Source organism: Natator depressus, chromosome 14 (assembly GCF_965152275.1).
Source record: "Natator depressus isolate rNatDep1 chromosome 14, rNatDep2.hap1, whole genome shotgun sequence".
NCBI classification, from domain to species: domain Eukaryota; kingdom Metazoa; phylum Chordata; order Testudines; family Cheloniidae; genus Natator; species Natator depressus.
This window is the reverse complement of record NC_134247.1, coordinates 43,371,354-43,377,175: the sequence shown is the minus strand read 5'-3', so window position 1 is coordinate 43,377,175 and position 5,822 is coordinate 43,371,354. Positions and strand designations below refer to the sequence as shown.

The following is a 5,822-nucleotide window of genomic DNA, read 5'->3' as shown; positions in this document are numbered from 1 at the left end:
TAAACTGGGAGATCAGTGACTTTCAGGGTGAGGCAGCATTGAAAATACTCAGCAGTGTTACAGTTACTTTGCTCTGACACTCTCAGCCCTGGTGGAGCAGAGCCCCCGGCCCTTCCCTGAACACACCCACAGATACCCCTGCAATGGGGGTCCAGAGCTAGGAGTGGGGCAGGGGAACCCTGGGCACCAACTCCTCACCGCTCTCTCCTCTCCCTGTTCTCTCTCTCTTTCCAGATCCAGCCAGCCGGAGCGGGGTGGCAGCTCCTCCCGCCCCACAGGGACCCCTTGCTGCAGCTGTCGTGAGTAAGTGTTGGGGAGCGAACCCCTCTCCCAGGCCAGGATCTTGGTGTCTGGGGTGGGGGGATTTGCTGGGGGGTGTCTCTGTTCTGCGCTCTCACGGCCCCGCTTTCCTCTCTCTGTTAAATCTCCTGGGGTGGGATCCACCTTCCACCCCTCCGCTGACCTGCCTGTGCTCCTCTCCTCTCTCTGCCAGGCCCCTGCCTTCGCTCGGAGCTCTTGCCGGGGAGGGGCTGCTGCTGCTGACTCTGCTCTGAGCTCTGCCTGAGGATGGGGGAGATGCACTCGGCCCCTGGAGGGGTCAGGAACCGAAGGTAGAGAGCATCTCGCAGGGGTTGCCTGGGAACTAGTTCATGGTTTGAGATTGTCTAGCTCAGCATTTGTCCAACTGGGAGTCCTGACCCAAAAGGGGGTTGCAAGGCTATGGCAGGGGGAGGGTGGGGGTCAAGAGATCACAAAAATATTCTCAGGGGAGGGGGGGCAGGAGGGGAAGAGGTCTACAACAGCTGCCCCTCTCCAGCTGCCCAGCTCTGAGGGCAGTGCCCCGCCCGTAGCAGCCCAGAAGTGAGGGTGGCAATACCATGCGTATGTTTCTATGAGTCCGTGCAGTAACTTGCTATGACTGTTTGGGGGTCAGGAGTTGTCATAGCCTGAAATATTTTCAAAGTGGGGCCAGCAAAACCAAAAGTTTGAGAAGCCCGGGTCTAGCTTATTCTGACACCTGTTGCTCCCAGCCTTCCCCCAGCTGGTTTTATAGAGCTGGTGAGGCTCCATCTAGTGTCCGATGCTAGTAAAGCAAGAGGGAAAAATGTGATCCAGGCAACTCCAGACCCATTCATCGAAGCCCAGCTGAGTAGTAGCCAAGGGGCTGTAGAACGCACTGTGAGGGAAGGATGATGAAATTCATGGAGGTAGATGGCAAGGGGGATGTAACCGAAGGTAGATGGGGCCAGACTAACCCGAGTTCCGTCTTTGAGACGAGAACGGATTGTTTAGACAAGGGAAATGCAGCAGATCTAATATACTGGGACTTCAGTAAAGCATTTGATACGGTACCACATGGGAAATAATTAGCTAAATTAAAGAAGGTGGGGATCAGGACAAGCATTGTAAGGTGGGTGAGGAACCGACTGGAGGGGAGAAGGCTGAAAGATGAACTATGGGACCAGAGGGAGGTTCCTAATGGAGTTCTTCAAGGATCTGTTTTGGGATCCATCTTCATTAATCTCTTTACTAATGGTGTTAACACAAAAAGTAGGAGAGTGATAACAAAACTTACTGATGATAAAAAGTTGGGAAACGTGGTCAGTACAGAGGAGGGTCAGAATCTTACACAGGAAGATCTGGATGACCTTGTAGACTGGAGTAACAGAAAAAAGATGAAATTTAATAGTACCAGGTGCAAGATCCTGCACTTAGGGTCTAATCATAAGAATTTCTGCTGTATGCTGGGGGCTCATCAGTTGGAGGAGACAGAGGAAGGGCGAGACCTTCCTGAGTTGGTCGATTACAGGATGATGGAGCCACCAATGTGATGTGACCCATGAAGAAGGCAAATGTGACTCTAGGATGTATCAGCTGAGGCATTTCCAGTAGAGATAGAGAAGCATTAATGACATTGTACATGGCACTGGAGGGCCCTCATCTGGAATGGAGGGTCTATCCTATGAGAGGAGAAAGGGAGAGCTGGGCTGGTTTAGTCTAGCAAAAGGAAGGCTGAGAGGGGATCTGATGGCTCCCCATAAATACATTGCGGGGGGGGTAGACACCAGGGAGGGTGAAGAGCTGTTCTACATAAAGGACAATGTAGGCACAAGAACAAATGAGGATCAACTGGCCAAGAACAAGTTCAGGCTGGAGATCAGAAGGTTTCTAACCATCCGAGGCGGGAGGTTCTGGATCAGCTTCCAAAAGGAGTTGTGGAGCAAACAACTTGATTAGTTTTAAGATCGCTTTGGACACATTTGAGTGTGATTTGCATGACAGGGTTGCTTGTGGTGGTGGGGGTTGGGCTGGCCAACTCTGGGGTCTTTTCTGGCATATGTCTTATAGTCCCAAGTCTCATGCTTCAGGGCTTCAGCTGGTCACCTGCAGGGGTGAGGAAGGGACTTCTCCCCCGCCCCCATGTATTCTGGGTTGGGGGCGGTGTTTGTTGTTTCCATCCTCTGAAGCATCAGAGTTAGCCCTGGCTGGAGGTGGGACGCTGGATGGGGTGGGCCAGTGCTCTGGAGTGGAACCAAGCTTTCTTTCTCTCAGGAGCTTGGGTGGCTGGGTCTCATGCTGGGTCACATACTCAGGGTCTCAGTTATTGCATATGTGGGGTTGGGAAGGAATTTTCTTCCAGATCAGATTGGCAGGGAACTAGGGGGTGTTTAGCCTTCCTCTGCAGTGCGGGGTGCAAATTGTTTGCTGGGACCAACTGGGTATCTCTCCCTTAATCAGTTCTGTTAGAGGCACCTGCTTTCCAGTTCCAGAGGTCACTGATCAGCCCCAGCAGATGACCCCCAGCCAGGGGGCACTGGGAAGTTCATTTTCAAGAGGATTTCATGGCTCATGATGAACTGGGCATGCAGATCCCTTAGGTAGCTCTGAAAATCGCTGCCTGGGAATGGAGATACCTGGCTAGTGGGGCAGAAAAAAAAACAACCAAAAACCCCAAACCCCACACCTCCCCTACTTTTTTGATGGCTTAAAATATTGGGTAAAATACTTCCCCTGTGACCTGTGCAGTGCAAGAAATTTGATAAGCATTTATGAGACTTTAGGACAGGTGCAATTTCTATAAAATTGGCATAATGGCTGTTGATGCAGCCTCACAGATGAACTCCATCTCCATAGAGATCACTCCAAGTGAGTGTCAAAGGAACCCGCTTACCGCCCCACTGTGTATCCTGTATCTGCCACAGAAGGAGTGACGAGAATCAAGAGTTGTCCGGGGTAACCTAGGGCCATAACCGCAGAGGGGTGAGGTGGGATTGAGGAGTATTGACAAATCTATGGTGGGGGGAGCTGAGGCCTGGGATAGCCGGGAGCTGCAGGTTGGGCTTGAGGGGCAATGAGGTGTTTGTCTACACTGAGACCGCTCATAGCCTGACGTGGTTCTCCAATTTGGTTCCTTGTTCAATCGTTTTGCCTTCATCCGTCTGCCTGCATGGGCAGCACAAACCTCCCTGCACTCGGCCCTTTAACCCAGCCGTGGGGCTCTGTGCTTGGATTGTAGATTTCAACCCTGCTTCGTGCCTTGCTGTGAACATCACATTGGGAGATGCCGTTAGGGGTCACTACAGAGCAGCGGATGGCCAAAGAGCCAGTCCCCTGCTCCCGACAGAGCCCCAGGATGACCCTGAGAGCAGCGACGTGGAGGAGATGGAAGTGGAGGAGATGGGAGAACAAGAGGACGAGGAAATGGACGTGAATTAGAACATCGCTCTGAATCTGATCTGTATAGTGCTGGATGTGCATATGGTCCATAGGATGTGCCCCTATAGGAGGGGCACTGTTTACAGACCTAGACCTCTCAGGGATTTTTTAAAATGTATTTTATTATTACATTCTCCTTTGCACTTACAAGCTTTGAGCAGATTTGGGGATTAATGAATGTTCCGTTTCCAGTGGTGTCACTGTGTCGACAGCTCTGGGATTCGGACACGTTACGGGTACAGTAGGGTAACGTGCATCAAATCTCTTCAATCCAGTCAGCGTGATCCGAGAGCAGACGAACGACCGGCAGGCTTTGTGTTGACCTGGTGTGAGTCAGAGCAGCCTTGAGGCTGCTGTAACATTCTGCTCCCCATAGGCTCAGGAGCAGAGCACGTGCCGAGCCTTCACAACAGCCAGGGAGATGCCTTGTGCAGGGGAATTTTCAAGGGCTGTTTACACCCATTTTAAATCCCCTTTGCCTCCCAGAGTTACCTAATGGGGCAGAATGTGACTGACTTCAGATTTTTCACAAATTGGCTGTTTTCTGCTGAAAGTTTTTTGTTTGTTTTTTACCACCATCCCCAATGTCTGAAAAACAAAATATTTGCACTAAACCAAAAACATTTCAATCTGTAGAGCCTGCTGGGATGCTGCAAGGGAGCTGTGGTCCAGGTGTGTCATGTCCCCATTCTGTTCTGGGGGAGAATCGCCTCATTCTGGCTGGCTGGACTACATTTCCCATGATGCACCATAGTCAGAGACACCCACGATACAGCTGGCTCCCCTCACCTTGAGGAGAGACCGTGGTGCACTGTGGGAGATGGTCAGATCAAGGAACCACCTCGCCTCCTGAGAAAAATGCACCATGTTATATGTTGTTTCAAGTCATGAAATATTTCAGTTCAATGTAATCCTACCAGGGTACCATGTAGCCTCATGGCAGCATTACATTGAACTGAAATATTTTGGTTTCAATTTTTTTGCCTAAAAGTGTAACTTTCCGTAGAAAATTTCAGTGAAAATTATTTCCCCCCCCCCATTTTCATCAGCTTGCCATGGTGGGGGGACCCACTTTTTCCAACCAGCACTGCCCATGCCATCTGCTTACCCAGGATCAGGTCTGTGATTCTGAACCCTAGCGGGAGGGTGTTACAATAGCTGGAATGGGGGTGCAACAGTGGGCATATCTCTGTAAACACTCCTGACTGTGCAAAGCTGTTTGAATGGTGGATTCTTGTTCTTGAAACACTGGAGATGGGAGCTGGTCGAAATGTTTCAATGGTTTTTTCAATAAAAAGCTTTTTTTTCCAACAGCGAGATTTTTCATGCACAGTTGTTGACCTTTTTGTTTGATTGCCAAAAATAAATATTTTAATACTTTTTGATCATTTCCAAAACGCAGAGCAAAAATACTGGTTTGCTGAAAAAGTGGATTTTGGCAAACAAAATAAATAACTGTTTTGGGTTAAACATTGAAACAAACCCACTTTTCTTCATTTTTGTTCGAAACACATTGAAATGAAAACAACTTTGCCATTGTGCATGAAAATGGCTTTTTGTATTTTGACCAGCTCTACTGGAAGCCACACTGTTAACAGTCTTCGTTGTTTTAAAAGATATATCCTAGCAGGGGCATTAAAACCTGGCATTGGGATCTGAATGCACTGTGATTTGTACGTCTGTGCAGTATTGCTACATATCAGACGTTTCTATTCTTCTGATGATTTATGACGCTGGAAAGCAAGGGATTGTGTTGTAGAAAACTCAGGGTTTTGAACCAGATGCTTTTAAGACGAATGTATTTCTTTATTTTGAGGTATAAAAATACACTTTTATTTGTTCTGTCACCTTATTTATTCGGCTCTGTCCTTTGCCCACCCGTCTCTCCACCATCTGCTTGGGCTTTGCCGCTTAACTCATACAATTACACTCCCCTCTCCTTTCTCTGTAGCACAGTTCCTAGTCCAGTCCCCTTGCTCCCTGTTGGAAACAAGAGAGGGACAAGCGCTGGCAACCCAAACAGCCTGGGTGCAGGTAAATAGACCAAAGTGTTGCTTAAAAAACACCCTGTTTCCATAAATAGATTGGGCTAGTAACTTTGGGCT

General features: G+C 49.0%; 1 long non-coding RNA gene across 1 annotated transcript; it reads left to right on the top strand.

Moving 5' to 3' along the window:
- Nucleotides 1-231: 231 nt before the first annotated feature.
- Nucleotides 232-4,294, top strand: LOC141998610 (uncharacterized). Its single transcript, XR_012641864.1, has 3 exons — nucleotides 232-303; nucleotides 494-611; nucleotides 3,518-4,294. It is a non-coding gene; the product is annotated as an uncharacterized LOC141998610 (long non-coding RNA).
- The last annotated feature ends 1,528 nt before the right edge of the window (nucleotides 4,295-5,822 follow it).